Here is a 22,571-nt window from a genome sequence, read left to right on the forward strand (position 1 = left end):
ATGGACTTGCTAGTTTCATCTTTTACTTATTACACAATCTATGCTGATTATATATCCCTTACAATATTCCTAATGGTGTTATATTGTTGTCTTCTATATACTGGATTTTGCTATAGTGCTATGTCTGTGCTGAGGTGTGAATTATTATCCAGAATAAAGAGAAATGTTTTTGTTTTTTTTATACAAACAAGGTGAAACCTCAATAGGTTTTAAGTGGAACAGAAACGTATGGGAACCAGATGGTGGTGTAGAAATATTAAACTACCTTTATTTGTTTAACATAAATATCCAATCGAGTGGGAAAGTGACCTCTATACTAGTAATGTCTTATCTGGAGAGATATTAGCCCTGATTAATGCGTTATATAATCATAGAAAAACTATCAGATAAACTATCCTCAAATCTTTTTTCAAATTTAGAATAGACACCTATCATTACAAACTCAATGGTGTGTGGCATATAGCGTACCCTAGTGACGAGTGTAAAGCATCTGTGGGTTAACCTAGTTCACCCAAAACCTTTTTCTTTTTAAATTATAATTTATAATTATATTTGTTCCTGTTTATGTACTATATATCCAGAGTTTTATGTCTGAGTTTATATATATGAATGATTGAATTGCTGTCTTCTTTAAATATGAACATCAAATATGTTTTAGGTACTAACCTTGTGAAAATCTGTCTAAATCACAAAGTTTATAGAGGGGTATGTAGCTAGCAGTGCTAGAGTATTAGGAATAGAGCCATAATGCAACCAGAAGATGCCCATATATGGGTATACGTTTAAAATTTATCATATATGCAGAGAGAGGTGGATATAGCAGGAGGTATTCATACACAGTTAGGGGAATTTAGTTTTTTTAGCAGATCGTTGATTATGATACTTGCTATCATGTTTCACAACCCGTGTATTCATAAAAGCAAACACAGTATTATACTGTTCTTCGCCAAAAGAGGCACTTCTCATGGGATTAGTAAAATTAATCATATTCCCATAGTTTCTCTGGGTTGCTTTTGAGATTTTTCCTTTATATCTCATTATAGTTAGTTTAGTTAAGGTTTAAAAGGTGAGATAGATCCTCTTTGTTGTTTAACCCTCTGGGATATAAGCAGTCTAAATAAAATATCCATTTGGATTCTGCCGTTAGTAACTTCTTTTCGTAATTGCCTCCTCTCCAGTTCTTAGTTACTTTTTGAATCCCCATATATTTAAGTGTATTAATATTCCCTTGATGTTTCATAGAGAAATGTTTATACAGTGGGGTATCCATATTGCGTTTTTCAATTTGCAGGATATGCTCACGTATCCTATCTCGCAATGGCCTGGATGTCTGTCCTATGTATTGGAGGCCACATGGACATTGGAGTAAATAGACCACTCCCTTATCTTGGCAACGGATCAGGTTTCCAATTTTGTATTTTTCTCTGGTATTGTTGGAGTGAAATTCATCCGTTTTTACTCCACATTTGCATGCTTTGCAAGTGTGACAGGGGAAGAAGCCCTTAACCTTTTTCCCAAAGACGTCTTGTATTCCTGGAGGATTTTTCTTCTGTATGCTTGGTGTCAGTTTATTCTTTAAGTTGTTCGTTTTTCGATATACAAACTTTGGTACCTGAGATAATTTTTCTCCCAGTATGTCATCGTCTTTAAGTAGTGCCCAGTGTTTCCGGAAGATCTTTTCTATGTTCTTACTGTTTGCACTATACTCTGTAATTAAAGGGATGTTAAGAGTTTCTTCGTCTTTGTTCCCCTTATTCCTCTCCTTATAGTTGGTGAGTGTTCTTCTTTCTATCTGTCTTACCTCATCAATTCTTTGGTCCAACATCTCTTCTTCATAACCCCTCTCCACAAATTTTTGTTTTATTATTTGCGCCTGTTCTTCCCATTTTGATGGATCAGAACAATTTTTTCTCATACGTAAAAGCTGTCCTTTTGGAATATTATTCTTCCATGTATTGTGATGGCAGCTTGTTTTGTGGACATAATTGTTACTGTCCACCTTTTTAAAATGGGTGGATGTTTCTAATTTCCCTCCTTTCACTTCTATGTTCAGATCCAAGAATGTGAGAGTCGTGTGACTCCATTCATATGTGAATTTTAGATTGGCCGTATTTTTATTCATCACTTCAAAGGTGTATTCCAAGTCTGCCTGTGACCCTTTCCAAACTATGATTATATCATCTATGTATCGACGATAGAGGACCAGGTCCGCGCCGGCTGGGCAGGAGTCCCAAAATATTTCCTCCCATTTGCCCATATACAGATTGGCGTAGCTCGGCGCGAACCTGGTCCCCATCGCCGTCCCACAAATTTGTCGGTAGAATTTGCCATCATGGCAGAAGTAGTTGTGATTTAGAATATAATGAATACTATCCAAAATGAATTCAATCTGTTCAGATGGAATTTCGTGATCTTTTTCGAGGTAGAATTTCACTGCTTACAGTCCCTCTTCATGCGGGATGCTCGTGTACAATGCTGTCACGTCACAAGTCGCCAGGATATAATCCTTTTCCCATGTCAGCTCTTCCAGGAGATTAAGTATCTGAGTCGAATCTCTCAAGAAGGAGGGGAGTTGCCTCACGTGTTTTTGCAGATGTTTATCCACATATTCCGATAGGTTGCTACTTAATGAACCTATCCCGGAAATTATTGGCCTTCCTGGCGGATTTTGGAGGGATTTATGGATCTTTGGAAGGTGATATAACACTGGAGTTATTGGATGATGTACATTCAAATAGTTGTATTCTTTGTCATTCAATATTCCTTCTTCCTTGGCCCTCTTCAGCAGTGTTACCAGTTCTTCTTTAAATGTGTCCACTGGATTTTTTGATAATTTATAATAGGTGTTGTTGTCACTTAGGATACGTGTGGTATACCTTTAACTCTAACCCCTCCTATTTGGTCTCCACCCTATTTAAGGTCTACCTGTAACACTCATTTACTGCCTGATTATTGAAGTCATACCTACTCTGTTGTAGCTATTCTTATTTCAGGTCTCCTATTGCTTGTATCCTGTGCAAAGTAACTTCCTAATATTTGCTTTTGATTCATCTTGAATCTCTTATGATCTTATCGCAACTTTGTTATTACCGAGTCTGGATCATTGAACGGCCGGATCTACTTTTTTACCGCTACCCGGAAGTAAGCCGCATTCACACACGCTGCCTGTCCCAGACACGGATCCTCCAATGCGGTAACGGAATACCCACGGTCCTCAAGGTGGTAACGTACACAAACAAAACTAAAGCCTTTAAACTTCATACCTGCTTGTTTGTTGTCACCATTCTGAATTATTGGGCATATCCTATTACCTGCAATATCCAATATAAACAAACATTGTGTGTCTGCGAAATGTCTGAACTTGTAAATATTTTAGGCTGTGTGTGATTGCGTGAAGTAAAAGAGATCATTTTGTTTCTACCATTACTTATTCTGAGCGTGTCAGTATTTCTCTCCATCTGTGGCCTCCGTTTATATATATATATATCGAACATAAGATATGTATTATATTAATAAATCCTTAAGCTTATTAACACCTAAGTCAGTAGTTAATACATAAATTCATCATATATTAAATGTCTCATATTGTCTAATCAGGCTACATAGAAGTTGTTTTCTGATTAGTCCAAAAAAGAGCAACAAGCTCTAATTTTAGGGCTAACCTTTATTACAATTGTACAAAATGCTTGTTTTCTGAAATACAAAGCTCGGAATACCATATAATAATCAGGCCCAAAACCTTTTTTTTGAAACAATTACCATTATGGATCCTAATGAAATAAAAAAGGAGTTTAATAATGTCTATCTTAAACTCGATTATTTAGCAAGAGCAGTGACTGAAGTACAGACTGAAAATGCTGCACTTAAAACTATAGTTAAAGATTATGTTCCACAAAAGCCTCATGATCCACCTGAACCTAATATTAATTATCCACAACCTTTCTTAGGGAAACGTTCTGAGTTCAGGGAATTTAAGAATGCCTGTAACTTATTATTTTCTCTTAGACCTAAGACTTATCATACTGAGCGGATTAAAGTATGTACCACAATATCTTTCCTACAAGGTGAACCCAGGACTTGGGCTAATAGGTTTTTTGAAAACAATAACCCTATCCTAGACTCATTACAGGATTTTTTTTCTGCTTTAACTAGTCTATATCAAGACTCAAATACTCAAATAAATGCTGAAACGAGATTGAGGTCTTTAAAACAGGGTAAGAGAAATGTGGAAGATTATACCACTGAGTTTCAGATGTGGGCAGAGGACTCTCAGTGGAATGAAATCAGTTTGAAGAATCAATATCGTTTGGGTTTGTCTGAATCACTCAAAGATTAACTTTCCCGTCTTGAGATCCCAGATACCCTTGAGGGTCTTATTAAATTAAGCACATCTTTAGATCGTCGTTTGAGAGAAAGGAGAGCAGAGAGGGCCTCTTATGATGCCCCATCCAGGAAACCTTACCAAGTCACAACAAGTCATGACAGAGCTCATGGCAGTGCTACCCCTATGGAGATTGGAGTTCTTAGAGGACCTCTGCCACCAGAGGAAAAAATTAGAAGGAGGTTGGAAAATCTCTGTTTATACTGTGCTCAAAAAGAACATGTAGTATCCACTTGTCCTTTGTTGAAAAAACAAAAGAATGGTAAGACAATAACCAGTGACTTTATTTACAGCATTGCTAATGATACACACATGACTTTGTCCATTTCTTTACAGTGGGACCAGAAAAATATCCAAACCAAGGCATTAATTGATTCAGGAGCATCCGGAAATTACATTGATTCCACTTATGTAAATAAAAATCAAATACCAGTTATTTGCAAACAAAATCCTGTGTCTATTAAGTTAATAGATGGTTCATTCATAGAACAAGGACCTATTACACATCATACTGTTCCCCTGCTTGTAACATCATTGCAGGGACACACTGAATATTTATCTTTTGATCTCATATCCATACATCAGCATACTCTCATCCTAGGGTATCCTTGGTTGAAGAAACACAACCCAAACATAAATTGGGTTACAAATAAGGTAACATTAGATTCTGCCTTTTGCTTAAACACTTGTTACCCACATCAAACCATAGCGTCACTTGATAATGGTTTACCCTCGTGTTATCAGGATTTGGCAGAAGTATTTAATTTAAAAGAGGCAGAAAACCTTCCACCCCATAGGGAATTTGACCGCCCTATCGATATAATACCTGGTTCCAAAATCCCTCATGGTAAGATCTATCCCCTCTCTCAAGAGGAACTCCAGTATATTAGAAATTACCTAGACGAAAATTTACGTAAGGGATTTATTTCACACTCCACATCCCCTGCAGCTGCAGGAATGTTTCTAGTAAGAAACAAGGATGGTACCATAAGACCTATTATTGATTATAGGGCATTAAATAACATCACAATAAAAAACAGGTACCCTTTACCTTTAATACCTGAACTTTTGGAACGTCTAACTGGTGCCACTATTTACACCAAATTAGATTTAAAGGGAGCTTATAATTTGATTAGAATCAAAGAAGGTCACGAATGGAAAACGGCATTCAGGACCAGATATGGCCTTTTCCAATATAACGTAATGCCTTTCGGTCTGAGTAATGCTCCGGCAACTTTTCAGTTTTTTATAAATGAGATCTTTCGTGACCTGATTGACGTTTGTGTCATAATATACCTTGACGACATCCTAATTTATTCTAGAACACCACAAGAACATGAAAAGCATGTACGCTGGGTATTAACTCGTTTAAAAGAACACAAACTATATGCTAAACTGGAAAAATGTTCTTTTCATGTCACAGAAATAAAATTCTTGGGTTATATCATCAGTCCCAACAAAATACAAATGGATCCGGAGAAGGTATCAGCAATTTTGAATTGGCCTACTCCTACTTCCACAAAATCTGTACAACGATTCATTGGTTTTGCGAATTTTTATAGGAAGTTTATTAAAAATTTCTCTTCAATCGTTAAACCATTAACAGCACTTACTAGTGAAAAACAAAGATTTAAGTGGACAGAATCCGCTAGTCTTGCCTTTAATAAATTGAAAGAATATTTTATAACAGCACCCATTCTAGCTATGCCAGACTTTGATTTAGAATTTATCCTTGAAGTAGATGCATCCGACTCAGGTATCGGTGCAGTATTATCACAACAAGATAAGAACAAGACTGAGATTCATCCTATTGCTTTCTATTCAAAAATGTTGACTAGCGCTGAGAAAAACTATAGCATAGGAGATAAAGAACTTCTAGCTATAAAACGTGCCCTAGATCACTGGAGACATTTATTAGAAGGTTCTAAACTGCCTTTTAAGATTTATACCGACCATAAAAATCTTGAATTTCTAAAAACAAGTAAGACCTTGTCTGCAAGGCAAGCAAGATGGTCGATATTCTTTGATCGTTTCAATTTTCTTTTAACATACAGACCGGGACACTTGAATACCAAAGCCGATGCTCTCTCTAGACTACATGAACAAGACACTCATAATCAAATCAACCAAATCATTGCAAAAGAAAAAATTATAGGTTTACTAACACCTTTAGAAGAAGAGATATTAAAAGAATTAAAACATGAACCACCACATGGAATAGACTGTCAAAAAGATTCCAATACTGGTCTTTTTTACCATAATTCTAAACTATATATCCCCAAACAAATTAGATCTTCTATTCTTAAACAAACCCATGACGGGACACTAGCGGGTCATCCAGGTATTTCTAAAACTATTGACCTAACCAGGAGAAATTATTGGTGGCCACTCATGGATACTTACATTACAAATTACGTAAAACATTGTGATACCTGCGCCAGAAATAAGTTAGCTCACAAAAGACCATCAGGTCTTTTATCTCCTCTGCCTATTCCTGACAAACCCTGGAGTACCATATCAATGGACTTTATTGTCGAGTTACCTGAATCCCACCATTACAATACTATTTTAGTTGTCATAGACCATTTAACAAGACTAGCTCATTGCATTCCCCTAAAAGGTCTCCCTACAGCTTTCACAACAGCTCACGTTTTCCTAGACAACATAGTTCGCTTACATGGACTGCCTAAAGTTATTATAACTGACCGTGGTACTCAGTTTACCTCTAATTTTTGGAGATCATTATGTAAGCTTATCAAGATTGATTCAAGATACTCAACTGCCTTTCACCCTCAGACAAATGGTCTTACGGAACGACTCAACCAAACCCTTGAGCAATATCTTTGTTGCTATATATCTCATCTACAGGATGATTGGTCATCTTATTTACCTTTGGCAGAATTCTGTTACAACAATACTACTTCTTCATCAACTAAACTATCCCCATTCTTCGTTACTTATGGATATCATCCTACCACCATTTCTTTGTCCTCTCAACAAGTGAACTCTCCCTCAGCATTGGATTTCGCAACTACTCTACAAGAAAGACTTGACATCCTGAAAAAACATCTTTTGGAAGCTAAAGATTATCAAAAAAGGTTGTATGATGCCCATCACACAGCTAGCCCTTCCTATCAGATTGGAGATTTAGTACTACTCTCGACGAAGAATCTCAAACTTTCAGTTCCTAGCAAAAAGCTAGCAAATCAATACTTGGGTCCTTTTAAGGTGTCTAAAATAATCAACCTCAATGCTGTGAGATTGGAACTTCCTCAGGATTTTAAGATTCACCCCTCTTTTCATGTCTCCTTGCTAAAGCCATATCTTCCTTCACCTCAGTCCCTCTCCTTATCTCGACCACCTCCAATACTCATTGATGATCGAGAGGAGTATGAAGTTGAAGCTGTGTTGGATTCTAGGATCCATAGGCGGAGGTTGGAGTACCTTGTGAAATGGAAGGGTTATGGTTCGGAGGATAACTCTTGGCAACTTCATTCTGATCTTCGCACTCCCCGTCTTCTACGAAATTTTCATCGCCGCTATCCTGAGAAACCTAGCTTGGAAACCCCTGGGGTGCTTCCTTGAAGGGGGGGAGATGTGGTATACCTTTAACTCTAACCCCTCCTATTTGGTCTCCACCCTATTTAAGGTCTGCCTGTAACACTCATTTACTGCCTGATTATTGAAGTCATACCTACTCTGTTGTAGCTATTCTTATTTCAGGTCTCATATTGCTTGTATCCTGTGCAAAGTAACTTCCTAATATTTGCTTTTGCTTCATCTTGAATCTCTTATGATCTTATCGCAACTTTGTTATTACCGAGTCTGGATCATTGAACGGCCGGATCTACTTTTTTACCGCTACCCGGAAGTAAGCCGCATTCACACACGCTGCCTGTCCCAGACACGGATCCTCCAATGCGGTAACGGAATACCCACGGTCCTCAAGGTGGTAACGTACACGAACAAAACTAAAGCCTTTAAACTTCATACCTGCGTGTTTGTTGTTACCATTCTGAATTATTGGGCATATCCTATTACCTGCAATATCCAATATAAACAAACATTGTGTGTCTGCGAAATGTCTGAACTTGTAAATATTTTAGGCTGTGTGTGATTGCGTGAAGTAAAAGAGATCATTTTGTTTCTACCATTACTTATTCTGAGCGTGTCAGTATTTCTCTCCATCTGTGGCCTCCGTTTATATATATATATATATCGAACATAAGATATGTATTATATTAATAAATCCTTAAGCTTATTAACACCTAAGTCAGTAGTTAATACATAAATTCATCATATATTAAATGTCTCATATTGTCTAATCAGGCTACATAGAAGTTGTTTTCTGATTAGTACAAAAAAGAGCAACAAGCTCTAATTTTAGGGCTAACCTTTATAACAATTGTACAAAATGCTTGTTTTCTGAAATACAAAGCTCGGAATACCACAACACGTCTGTTCTCTGCTTCATAGTCATCTCTATTCATGACTACGATTCCTCCTCCTTTATCGGCAGATTTTATAGTGAGGTTCTGGTTTTGTTCCAAATTCTTAATGGTCTCCAACTGTTTATCTGATAGATTCTGTTTCTTATTCTTCAGTTTTTTAGAGCTTATATCACGTATTTCTCTGCACACTAATGTTTCAAATGTCTCGATTGCCGTCCCTTTGTGAGTTGTAGGATAAAAAGTTGATTTCGGCCTTAGCTCTGTGTGCTTGTAATTATCATCTACCTTTAAGTTTTCAGCTTCATTTAACCCATATCCCATTCTTTCTGTTGGGGGTCTTAAAAAGAATCTCTTAAGAGTTAGTCTTCTGATAAATTCTTTTGTACTTACGAAAGTAGTGAACTTATCAAGGCTTCTTGATGGAGCAAAAGATAAACCAAATTTAAGAACAGATTTTTCATCTTCATTCAATTCATATGAACTTAGATTAAATATTCCTCCTTCAGTGTTTTTTTCTTTGTCATCAGAAATTGTTCCTCCATTGGTGTCTTTTTCCTTGTCATCAGAAATTGTTCCTCCATTGGTGTCTTTTTCCTTGTCATCAGAAATTGTTCCTCCATTGGTTCCCAGATCTTTATAGGCGGACTTTATATTGTTGTTCTTCTTTATTTTTGCTCCTCCTCTTCTCCCTCTATAGGTCTTGTTTTTACTCTTGTTGTTGACTGATTTTGCTCTTTTCCTTTGTGTAGGTATCGATCTACCTCTAAAAAAGAAGAAGAAGGTGATTTTGTAGTATATGTTTTAGTTGAGGTCGATGGTTCTGCCCTCAATTCGGTTTTCTTTATATGTTGTCTTTCTTCATTCCTTTTGATTTCTTTTTGTTTCCTGTTGTCCTCTTCCTCTCTAAGTTTTGGATATCTTTTCTCCCATCTAGGAGTATCATGTGTGGTCTTATTCTCAAAATGATTATCATAGCCTTTATAATAATTCATTGGTTTATCAAAATGTCTATCTTCTTGGTGATGATGATAGCTTTCCCCCATATCTGTGTGGTTCATACCTCTCTCTTTGCTCATATTCAAAATGTCTTCGCTCTCTATATGAGTTTGTGGGATAATCTCTTCTGTTTCTTAGATTATTAAACTGTCTTCTATCCCATCTTTGATTATTATATTGTCTATTGTCAGTATAGTCACCCTGCCTATTACCATATTGTCTAGTGTTTGGTTCGTAGTATGAGTCATATTGTCTGTGTTGTCTTCCTACATGATGATTCTGTCTATAGGGTATATTATAGTCTCTTCTATGATAATAGTGTGGTTCTATCCTTACTGGGCTTTTATATTCTCTTTTGGTCTTAATTTTGTTATTGTTTTTATTTTTATGTGTCATCGTCGTCCATATTCCAGATTCAGCAGTGGTGACTTCCACATGTGTATTTTCTATGTCAGTTCCTCCCTCTTTTATAGAGCCTCTGTCATCATCTCCTTCTTTCTTGTCTAATTCCTCTTTATTATCTAGTTCCCTCATTAATTTTTAGTTTTCTTTTGTATAATATCATCCCTTATTTTGCTTACTTTTTTAACAAGATTCTCTTTCCTCTCTGTTATGTCTTTGGATTCTGGTCCTGAATTTTCCAAATTCAAAATTATCACCTCATCATCTTTTATTTCAAGATCTATGTTTGCTGTTAGAATCTCCCTATACTCAATGATGAGTTTTATCAAATTTCTTGAAGTGTCTATTAGGACCTTCTTCCATTTGTTAGCTATGGTTTCTGAAAGGGGGAATGCACATTCTTTATGTATCAGTAATCCCTTAGGTATAATCTCTAACTCTAAGCATTTCTTTAGGAAGGATATCTCTGCTTTATATTTTACCTCTGAAATCAACAGTCTTTCAAGTTCTCTAAAGATCAGCTGTATATCTACAGTGTCCTCCTCATCTGGACTTTAGTCTGACTCTTTCCCTGTGGTGTTAATATTAATGTCAATTGCTTGTCTTAAATGTTTGAATGAATCCATTATATTTACAGTATTTATATAGCTGGCAGCTGAGTGTTACTAGGAAAAGAAAATATTGATAGTGGAGTACACCTAGCGCCTACTAAATAAGACATCTGGCTTTGATAATTTGACACCTAGTTGTCAAAATGGAAAGATGAAACTAATAAGGTATATCAAAGCGCCAACTATACGAACGCTGGGTCTGGACCAAATGCAATATTATCAAACGATTACAATAAACAATTTATTGAGTACACAAATAAGTTAAAACATGGATCCATGTATAAACAATCAAATTTATACAACAATAATAGCTAAATGAATAGTTAAAACAAATAGTTATGTAACGGATATAGCATTTAAAATTGTGCAAACATTGCTCTTAAAAATATTCATAAAAAATTCCAAATTTGTTCTTAATTCACGTTTTTTGAAGATCAACCTATTTTTTTTTTTTTTTTTATAACAAAATATTTGCCAAGAAGATAGAATTTTGGGTTGGAAAAGGCTAGCAAGTACTGACACTGCTATTCAGTATAAAACACTTGGAAAATCACCATAACTATTGCTGTTAGGATTCACAACACTTTAAGGATTATTGTTTTTTCTTAAAGAGACACACTACTTATTATAATTTATTGTTGGATTATTTTTTCTATTAAGTTTTCACTGTTGGACTATTTTTTGGACTATTATTTAATTTTATATAAGTTACTATTGGAACACACCACAATGTTTTTGTAAATTTTTGGTTTTTCATTTTTCACAATCTTTGTTCTTAATTCACGTTTTTTGAAGATCAACCTATTTTTTGACCATTAATATCTTTTGTACACTAATTTTTGCACACAACTTTTTTGATACACATTCTTTACATTGGCTTATTGCTGTCACAATATTTTTTACTTGACAATGCGTATGTGGTAAACACACAGTTAAAGGTCTTACTCAGAGCCCTACACATTAGTCACTATTGGCAATATTTAGTATTGCATAGAATCGAGAACATTATTGGTTAGATAATATTATATAACTGACTAATATATTTCACCTATTATGTGTATGTGGTAAACACAAAGTTGAATTTCTGTTGTGAGCCTTATACTTAATTTGGAATTTTTTAGGAATATTTTTTAAGAGCATTGTTTGCACAATTTTAAATGCCATATCTGCTATTTAACTATTTGTTTTAACTATTCATTTAGCTATTATTGCTGTACAAATCTGTGTATGTGTATATGGTAAACACAAAGTTGAATTTCTGTTGTGAGCCTTATACTAAATTTGGAATTTTTTATGAATATTTTTAAGAGCAATGTTTGCACAATTTTAAATGCTATATCCGTTACATAACTATTTGTTTTAACTATTCATTTAGCTATTATTGTTGTATAAATTTGATTGTTTATACATGGATCCATGTTTTTAACTTATTTGTGTACTCAATAAATTGTTTATTGTAATCGTTTGATAATATTGCATTAGGTCCAGACCCAGCCTTCGTATAGTTGGCGCTTTGGTATACCTTATTAGTTTCATCTTTCCATTTTGACAACTAGGTGTCAAATTATCAAAGCCAGAGGTCTTATTTAGTAGGCGCTAGGTGTACTCCACTATCAATATTTTCTTTTCCTAGTAACACTCAGCTGCCAGCTATATAAATACTGTAAATATAATGGATTCATTCAAACATTTAAGACAAGCAATTGACATTAATATTAACACCACAGGGAAAGAGTCAGACTAAAGTCCAGATGAGGAGGACACTGTAGATATACAGCTGATCTTTAGAGAACTTGAAAGACTGTTGATTTCAGAGGTATAATATAAAGCAGAGATATCCTTCCTAAAGAAATGCTTAGAGTTAGAGATTATACCTAAGGGATTACTGATACATAAAGAATGTGCATTCCCCCTTTCAGAAACCATAGCTAACAAATGGAAGAAGGTCCTAATAGACACTTCAAGAAATTTGATAAAACTCATCATTGAGTATAGGGAGATTCTAACAGCAAACATAGATCTTGAAATAAAAGATGATGAGGTGATTATTTTGAATTTGGAAAATTCAGGACCAGAATCCAAAGACATAACAGAGAGGAAAGAGAATCTTGTTAAAAAAGTAAGCAAAATAAGGGATGATATTATACAAAAGAAAACTAAAAAACTAATGAGGGAACTAGATAATAAAGAGGAATTAGACAAGAAAGAAGGAGATGATGACAGAGGCTCTATAAAAGAGGGAGGAACTGACATAGAAAATACACATGTGGAAGTCACCACTGATGAATCTGGAATATGGACGACGATGACACATAAAAATAAAAACAATAACAAAATTAAGACCAAAAGATAATATAAAAGCCCAGTAAGGATAGAACCACACTATTATCATAGAAGAGACTATAATATACCCTATAGACAGAATCATCATATAGGAAGACAACACAGACAATATGACTCATACTACGAACCAAACACTAGACAATATGGTAATAGGCAGGGTGACTATACTGACAATAGACAATATAATAATCAAAGATGGGACAGAAGATAGTTTAATAATCTAAGAAACAGAAGAGATTATCCCACAAACTCATATAGAGAGCGAAGACATTTTGAATATGAGCAAAGAGAGAGGTATGAACCACACAGATATGGGGAAAGCTATCATCATCACCAAGAAGATAGACATTTTGATAAACCAATGAATTATTATAAAGGCTATGATAATCATTTTGAGAATAAGACCACGCATGATACTCCTAGATGGGAGAAAAGATATCCAAAACCTAGAGAGGAAGAGGACAACAGGAAACAAAAAGAAATCAAAAGGAATGAAGAAAGACAACATATAAAGAAAACCGAATTGAGGACAGAACCATCGACCTCAACTAAAACATATACTACAAAATCACCTTCTTCTTCTTTTTTAGAGGTAGATCGATACCTACACAAAGGAAAAGAGCAAAATCAGTCAACAACAAGAGTAAAAACAAGACCCATAGAGGGAGAAGAGGAGGAGCAAAAATAAAGAAGAACAACGATATAAAGTCCGCCTATAAAGATCTGGGAACCAATGGAGGAACAATTTCTGATGACAAGGAAAAAGACACCAATGGAGGAACAATTTCTGATGACAAGGAAAAAGACACCAATGGAGGAACAATTTCTGATGACAAAGAAAAAAACACTGAAGGAGGAATATTTAATCTAAGTTCATATGAATTGAATGAAGATGAAAAATCTGTTCTTAAATTTGGTTTATCTTTTGCTCCATCAAGAAGCCTTGATAAGTTCACTACTTTCGTAAGTACAAAAGAATTTATCAGAAGACTAACTCTTAAGAGATTCTTTTTAAGATCCCCAACAGAAAGAATGGGATATGGGTTTAATGAAGCTGAAAACTTAAAGGTAGATGATAATTACAAGCACACAGAGCTAAGGCCGAAATCAACTTTTTATCCTACAACTCACAAAGGGACGGCAATCGAGACATTTGAAACAGTAGTGTGCAGAGAAATACGTGATATAAGCTCTAAAAAACTGAAGAATAAGAAACAGAATCTATCAGATAAACAGTTGGAAACCATTAAGAATTTGGAACAAAACCAGAACCTCACTATAAAATCTGCCGATAAAGGAGGAGGAATCGTAGTCATGAATAGAGATGACTATGAAGCAGAGAACAGACGTATCCTAAGTGACAACAACACCTATTATAAATTATCAAAAAATCCAGTGGACACATTTAAAGAAGAACTGGTAACACTGCGGAAGAGGGCCAAGGAAGAAGGAATATTGAATGACAAAGAATACAACTATTTGAATGTTCATCATCCAATAACTCCATTGTTATATCACCTTCCAAAGATCCATAAATCCCTCCAAAATCCGCCAGGAAGGCCAATAATTTCCGGGATAGGTTCATTAAGTAGCAACCTATTGGAATATGTGGATAAACATCTGCAAAAACACGTGAGGCAACTCCCCTCCTTCTTGAGAGATTCGACTCAGATACTTAATCTCCTGGAAGAGCTGACATGGGAAAAGGATTATATCCTGGCGACTTGTGACGTGACAGCATTGTACACGAGCATCCCGCATGAAGAGGGACTGGAAGCAGTGAAATTCTACCTCGAAAAAGATCCGGAAATTCCATCTGAACAGATTGAATTCATTTTGGATAGTATTCATTATATTCTAAATCACAACTACTTCTGCCATGATGGCAAATTCTACCGACAAATTTGTGGGACGGCGATGGGGACCAGGTTCGCGCCGAGCTACGCCAATCTGTATATGGGCAAATGGGAGGAAATATTTTGGGACTCCTGCCCAGCCGGCGCGGACCTGGTCCTCTATCGTCGATACATAGATGATATAATCATAGTTTGGAAAGGGTCACAGGCAGACTTGGAATACACCTTTGAAGTGATGAATAAAAATACGGCCAATCTAAAATTCACATATGAATGGAGTCACACGACTCTCACATTCTTGGATCTGAACATAGAAGTGAAAGGAGGGAAATTAGAAACATCCACCCATTTTAAAAAGGTGGACAGTAACAATTATGTCCACAAAACAAGCTGCCATCACAATACATGGAAGAATAATATTCCAAAAGGACAGCTTTTACGTATGAGAAAAAATTGTTCTGATCCATCAAAATGGGAAGAACAGGCGCAAATAATAAAACAAAAATTTGTGGAGAGGGGTTATGAAGAAGAGATGTTGGACCAAAGAATTGATGAGGTAAGACAGATAGAAAGAAGAACACTCACCAACTATAAGGAGAGGAATAAGGGGAACAAAGACGAAGAATCTCTTAACATCCCTTTAATTACAGAGTATAGTTCAAACAGTAAGATCATAGAAAAGATCTTCCGGAAACACTGGGCACTACTTAAAGACGATGACATACTGGGAGAAAAATTATCTCAGGTACCAAAGTTTGTATATCGAAAAACGAACAACTTAAAGAATAAACTGGCACCAAGCATACAGAAGAAAAATCCTCCAGGAATACAAGACGTCTTTGGGAAAAAGGTTAAGGGCTTCTTCCCCTGTCACACTTGCAAAGCATGCAAATGTGGAGTAAAAACGGATGAATTTCACTACAACAATACCAGAGAAAAATACAAAATTGGAAACCTGATCCGTTGCCAAGATAAGGGAGTGGTCTATTTACTCCAATGTCCATGTGGCCTCCAATACATAGGACAGACATCCAGGCCATTGCGAGATAGGATACGTGAGCATATCCTGCAAATTGAAAAACGCAATATGGATACCCCACTGTATAAACATTTCTCTATGAAACATCAAGGGAATATTAATACACTTAAATATATGGGGATTCAAAAAGTAACTAAGAACTGGAGAGGAGGCAATTACGAAAAGAAGTTACTAACGGCAGAATCCAAATGGATATTTTATTTAGACTGCTTATATCCCAGAGGGTTAAACAACAAAGAGGATCTATCTCACCTTTTAAACCTTAACTAAACTAACTATAATGAGATATAAAGGAAAAATCTCAAAAGCAACCCAGAGAAACTATGGGAATATGTTTAATTTTACTAATCCCATGAGAAGTGCCTCTTTTGGCGAAGAACAGTATAATACTGTGTTTGCTTTTATGAATACACGGGTTGTGAAACATGATAGCAAGTATCATAATCAACGATCTTCTAAAAAAACTAAATTCCCCTAACTGTGTATGAATACCTCCTGCTATATCCACCTCTCTCTGCATATATGACAAATTTTAAACGTATACCCATATATGGGCATCTTCTGGTTGCATTATGGCTCTATTCCTAATACTCTAGCACTGCTAGCTACATACCCCTCTATAAACTTTGTGATTTAGATAGATTTTTACAAGGTTAGTACCTAAAACATATTTGATGTTCATATTTAAAGAAGACAGCAATTCAATCATTCATATATATAAACTCAGACATAAAACTCTGGATATATAGTACATAAACAGGAACAAATATAATTATAAATTATAATTTAAAAAGAAAAAGGTTTTGGGTGAACTAGGTTAACCCACAGATGCTTTACACTCGTCACTAGGGTACGCTATATGCCACACACCATTGAGTTTGTAATGATAGGTGTCTATTCTAAATTTGAAAAAAGATTTGAGGATAGTTTATCTGATAGTTTTTCTATGATTATATAACGCATTAATCAGGGCTAATATCTCTCCAGATAAGACACTACTAGTATAGAGGTCACTTTCCCACTCGATTGGATATTTATGTTAAACAAATAAAGGTTGTTTAATATTTCTACACCACCATCTGGTTCCCATACGTTTCTGTTCCACTTAAAACCTATTGAGGTTTCACCTTGTTTGTATAAAAAAAAATAAATTTTTCTTTATTCTGGATAATAATTCACACCTCAGCACAGACATAGCACTATAGCAAAATCCAGTATATAGAAGACAACAATATAACACCATTAGGAATATTGTAAGGGATATATAATCAGCATAGATTGTGTAATAAGTAAAAGATGAAACTAGCAAGTCCATCCTTTATATAGAATATGTCTTGTTTCCGCTTTTTATTCTCTTAGATTAGCAAGCATATGTAAAAATTGGCATCTAGAAATGAAATCTAAAAATGACACCTTAACATATACGCTAAAATGGCTTTATTATGACAGATAAGGGAATGTTTTAACAACATTCCAACTACTATCCAATGAAATTGAGCCTATTATACACACCCCTGCCCCATCCAATAGAAACCAAGCCCCTACTGAGATTATACCCAATAGAAACAGCTGAAAAACGGCTTGGAGATGACAGTAAACTCTCTTTCTGATCAGATCATGATGAGAAATAGGGCTAATACAGAAATGTCTACAGCCACACTGCCTTGAATGCACCTGATCTTGGAAGATAAGCAGGGCCAGGCCTGGTCAGTACCTGGATGGGAGACTGCCTGGGAACACCAGGTGCGGTAGGAAATTTTTTTTTTTTTTTTAAATAATAGGTATGAAGTCATAACTAAAAAGGCTGGGTTTGTATATATATTTTTCCAAATCTGGAACACTGTATTCTAACATAGGAATTTTTGTATTTTCTCTGAATAAAAATGATCAAATGCAGACAGATCTTGACAAAATAAGGATACCATCTAAATGTATTATAATGGATTTTTTAATCACAAATTTTTAAACTATAAACTGTATATTTTAAACACACATTTAAGGTCAGTAAAACAGGAAGTGCTTAACAAACACTTCCTGCTCCACAATTTTATGGCCAGCAATCAGTCTGGTATAAAAAGACCACTACTAACACCATAAAACAAGTCTTGATAAAGGTCTCTTTGTGACCGAAACGCGTCGACTGGTAAGCACAATTTCATTTTCTATTGATCTAAAAACAATCTACACCATCATATCTTTCTTTTACAGAAGGATCATCCAGGGATTATAACAAAATATTTGCCAAGAAGATAGAATTTTGGGTTGGAAAACAGCTAGCAAGTACTGACACTGCTATTCAGTATAAAATACTTGGAAAATCACCATAACTATTGCTGTTAGGATTCACAACACTTTAAGGATTATTGTTTTTTCTTAAAGAGACACACTACTTATTATAATTTATTGTTGGATTATTTTTTCTATTAAGATTTCACTGTTGGACTATTTTTTGGACTATTATTTACATTTATATAAGTTACTATTGGAACACACCACAATGTTTTTGTAAATTTTTGGTTTTTCATTTTTCACAATCTTTGTTCTTAATTCACGTTTTTTGAAGATCAACCTATTTTTTGACCATTAATATCTTTTGTACACTAATTTTTGCACACAACTTTTTTGATACACATTCTTTACATTGGCTTATTGCTGTCACAATATTTTTTACTTGACAATGCGCATGTGGTAAACACACAGTTAAAGGTCTTACTCAGAGCCCTACACATTAGTCACTATTGGCAATATTTAGTATTGCATAGAATCGAGAACATTATTGGTTAGATAATATTATATAACTGACTAATATATTTCACCTATTATGTGTATGTGGTAAACACAAAGTTGAATTTCTGTTGTGAGCCTTATACTTAATTTGGAATTTTTTAGGAATATTTTTTAAGAGCATTGTTTGCACAATTTTAAATGCCATATCTGCTATTTAACTATTTGTTTTAACTATTCATTTAGCTATTATTGCTGTACAAATCTGTGTATGTGTATATGGTAAACACAAAGTTGAATTTCTGTTGTGAGCCTTATACTAAATTTGGAATTTTTTATGAATATTTTTAAGAGCAATGTTTGCACAATTTTAAATGCTATATCCGTTACATAACTATTTGTTTTAACTATTCATTTAGCTATTATTGTTGTATAAATTTGATTGTTTATACATGGATCCATGTTTTTAACTTATTTGTGTACTCAATAAATTGTTTATTGTAATCGTTTGATAATATTGCATTAGGTCCAGACCCAGCCTTCGTATAGTTGGCGCTTTGGTATACCTTATTAGTTTCATCTTTCCATTTTGACAACTAGGTGTCAAATTATCAAAGCCAGAGGTCTTATTTAGTAGGCGCTAGGTGTACTCCACTATCAATTTGTATGGGCTTTGCCCTTAAAAGGACATTTAGCTCTTTTGTATTGCCCTTAAAAGGGCTTTCAGCTCTTTTTCAAAGCCCAAAGCCCTAATCTAAAAAAAAAAAACCACCCAAAAAAACCTAACACTAACCCCAGAAGATCTACTCATGGTTTCTGAAGTCCAGACATCCATCTCCATCCAGGCAGTGAGGTCTTCATCCAGGCGGCAAGGTCTTCATCCATCCAGATGTCTTCTATCTTCATCCTAGTGGCGTGGAGCGGAGCCATTCTGGAAGCCGATGCCATCCTGGGAGGAGTGTCCTCTTCATACAGTCTCCGCCGCACAATGAAGTTGAATGCAAGGTAGCCAATGAGAGCTTCTGAAATCCTATTGGCTGTTCAAAACAGCCAATAGGATGAGAGTTACTAAAATCCTATTGGTTGTTTAAATCAGCTTTGTAATCTTAGTGTTTTTTTATTTTTCAGGATTTTAGTGTTTATTATTTTTGGTAAACTTTTTTTTCGTAGTGTTAGGTTTTTTAAATTTGTGATTTCGAAATTTTAATTGTTAGTTTTTTATTTTATTAGAATAGTTATGTTAGGTTAAATTATAGTTTAATGTTAGGTTTATAATTATTTCACAGGTAAGTTTTTATTTATTTAAATAGAGTTATATTGTAATTTTAATTTAAAGTTAGGGGGTGTTAGGTTTAGGGGTTAATAGTTTAATTTAGTGTTTTGCGATGTGGGGGGCCGGCGGTTTAGGGGTTAATAGGTTTATTTAGTGGCGGAGATATGGGAGGCCAGAGGTTTAGGGGTTAATAACTTTATTTAGTGGCGGCGATGTCAGGGAGCGGCGGAATAGGGGTTAATACTTTTACGCTGAAATTGCCATTTTTCAGCGTTAGAAGCCGCAATGCAAAATTCGTAATTACTTGATTACAGGATTAGAAATTGGTTGGTTTGTTTCCCGGTATACCACTCTTCCTCTTCTTTTTCTCCTTAATTCCTCCTCTCTTTTCTCCTGTCTCTCTCTCCTTTCTCATTCTCTTTCCCACTTACCCCCAACGCTCTGTCTTCTCTCTTCCATTTCTTCCAGTCTCTCTCTGCTCTCTATTTTATGTATCTCTTTTCTTTCTCTCCACTATATACTCTCACTTCCTCTTTCTTTCTCTCTCACTTTCTAGCTCTCACCCAACTCACTTTCCTCTCTTTCCCCTCTCCATCTCCACCATCACTCTCTCTATACTTTATTTGACTCCATTCTATTTCTTTACTCTCTTTCCCCTTTCCCTCCTCTCTTTTAATTTTTTCTTTCTACCCCCCCTCTCTTTCCCACCTACCACTTCTCTTTTCTCACCCCCCTCCTCTCTCATCTCCCACACAATTAAAAATTATAATAAACACAGCGTGTTTAAGTAGTATACTAAATTTAGCTAATAAGAGGTACTCACGGATGGGCTGTATAAAAAATTAAGACTGTTATAATTATGGATTGTGTATAGGGGGTGGGGCCTATCAATATAAATGTTGCCGCTGCAGTCTTTTCTTTTGCCTGCTCTGTTTGTGGCACCTGCCAATATCCCTTGGTGAGGTCAATTGTGATTAGGTATCAAGTTTTCCCCAGTCTCTCTACCAACTAATCAGTTTATGGCATAGGCTCCTCCACACAACTGCAAAACGACAAACAGATTTCATAACTTACAAGTCTAGAACCTTAAGACAGCAGCACAACTTCAGGATATATTCTGCTTTCACATACAGGTTCTAAATAGCAGCCTCACTATTTAACCAGAGCTGATTGACAGTATTTAACTGCTGGTGAGAAAACCTTAGCTTGTAGGGAAAACCTGAACTGGATTCCTCACCTGCAATTCTATGCCACATCCAAACTGTGGAGTGGGATGCTGGCTCATGATACACAATTCATAGTACATTTTCAATTCCACCAAGAACATTGTAGAATTTGTGGGGAAACATTCCATTATACACAAATGAATCCCATTAGCTCTGTCACTAGATAGATAGATAGATAGATAGATAGATAGATGATAGATAGATAGATGATAGATAGATAGATAGATAGATAGATAGATAGATAGATAGATAGATAGATTTATACACCCTCTTTGGAATTCTGAAATGTTGTGAAGTATGTTTTCTCATTTCCCCCCTTTTTTTCCTCTATCACCCCTCTCACTGTTTCTTTTCCTTTTGTTTTTCTACTATATAACAAAGATGACCAAGGGCAATATTTTTCTTCAAATAATTGATTTAGGAAATTGGAGAAAAACAAAAGGGGTAAAAAAACTTTTTTTAAACTACTAACAGGTGCTAATGCAGTAGAATAAAACATGCAACATACAAATATCTGGTGTACAAACTAACCAAATGCTGCAAAACATTTTCATGATTTGTTTCACTAACCAATCAAAATTGCTGATTTTTTGCACATCTACTATCAATCCCAGTACCGTGCATGCACTGAACCATTAGAAACATGAGAGGGAGCTGCTCACAATACAAGGAAGGGAGGAGAGGGAATAAGAGAAAATAGGTAGTTATCAGAATTTCATGATCAAATAAAAATGACTCTGGACAGGCATCCGCTGCTGTCTGATGGAAATGTTTAGTATTTGTTTTTGCCTGAAATATTAATCACCTGTTTAGGAATAAACAGAATTTTTTGAGCATTTTAAATGCTGCCTATATTGCTGATCTTCCACTGCTTCAAAAGTTATATCCAACTTGACATTCCTAGCTTTATATTGATTAAAAAAACTGCTTTCAACGTACATAAAGGGACAGTAAGATTTTAATATAAAATGTTTAGTAATGTGTAATAAAACATATATTCTCTTTAAGTTTCATTATTTATTTTGTCCCGTTTCATGTAATTAAGTTCTGAAAATGTTATTTTTTGTAATATGCCGAACTGGAAGTGCACCCTACTAACTTTCTCAATGCTAACCGTGCTTCACATCTTTCCCTATTTGGCTTTAACAGATAACAATTGCAAAATAATTCACTTTATATTAACTAAAAGCGACGGTCAAGTCAAAATGAAACTTTGATGATTCAGATAGGGCATTTAATTTTAATCAACTTTCCATTTTACTTTTATGT

Source organism: Bombina bombina, chromosome 2 (genome assembly GCF_027579735.1).
Source record: "Bombina bombina isolate aBomBom1 chromosome 2, aBomBom1.pri, whole genome shotgun sequence".
Classification (NCBI taxonomy): domain Eukaryota; kingdom Metazoa; phylum Chordata; class Amphibia; order Anura; family Bombinatoridae; genus Bombina; species Bombina bombina.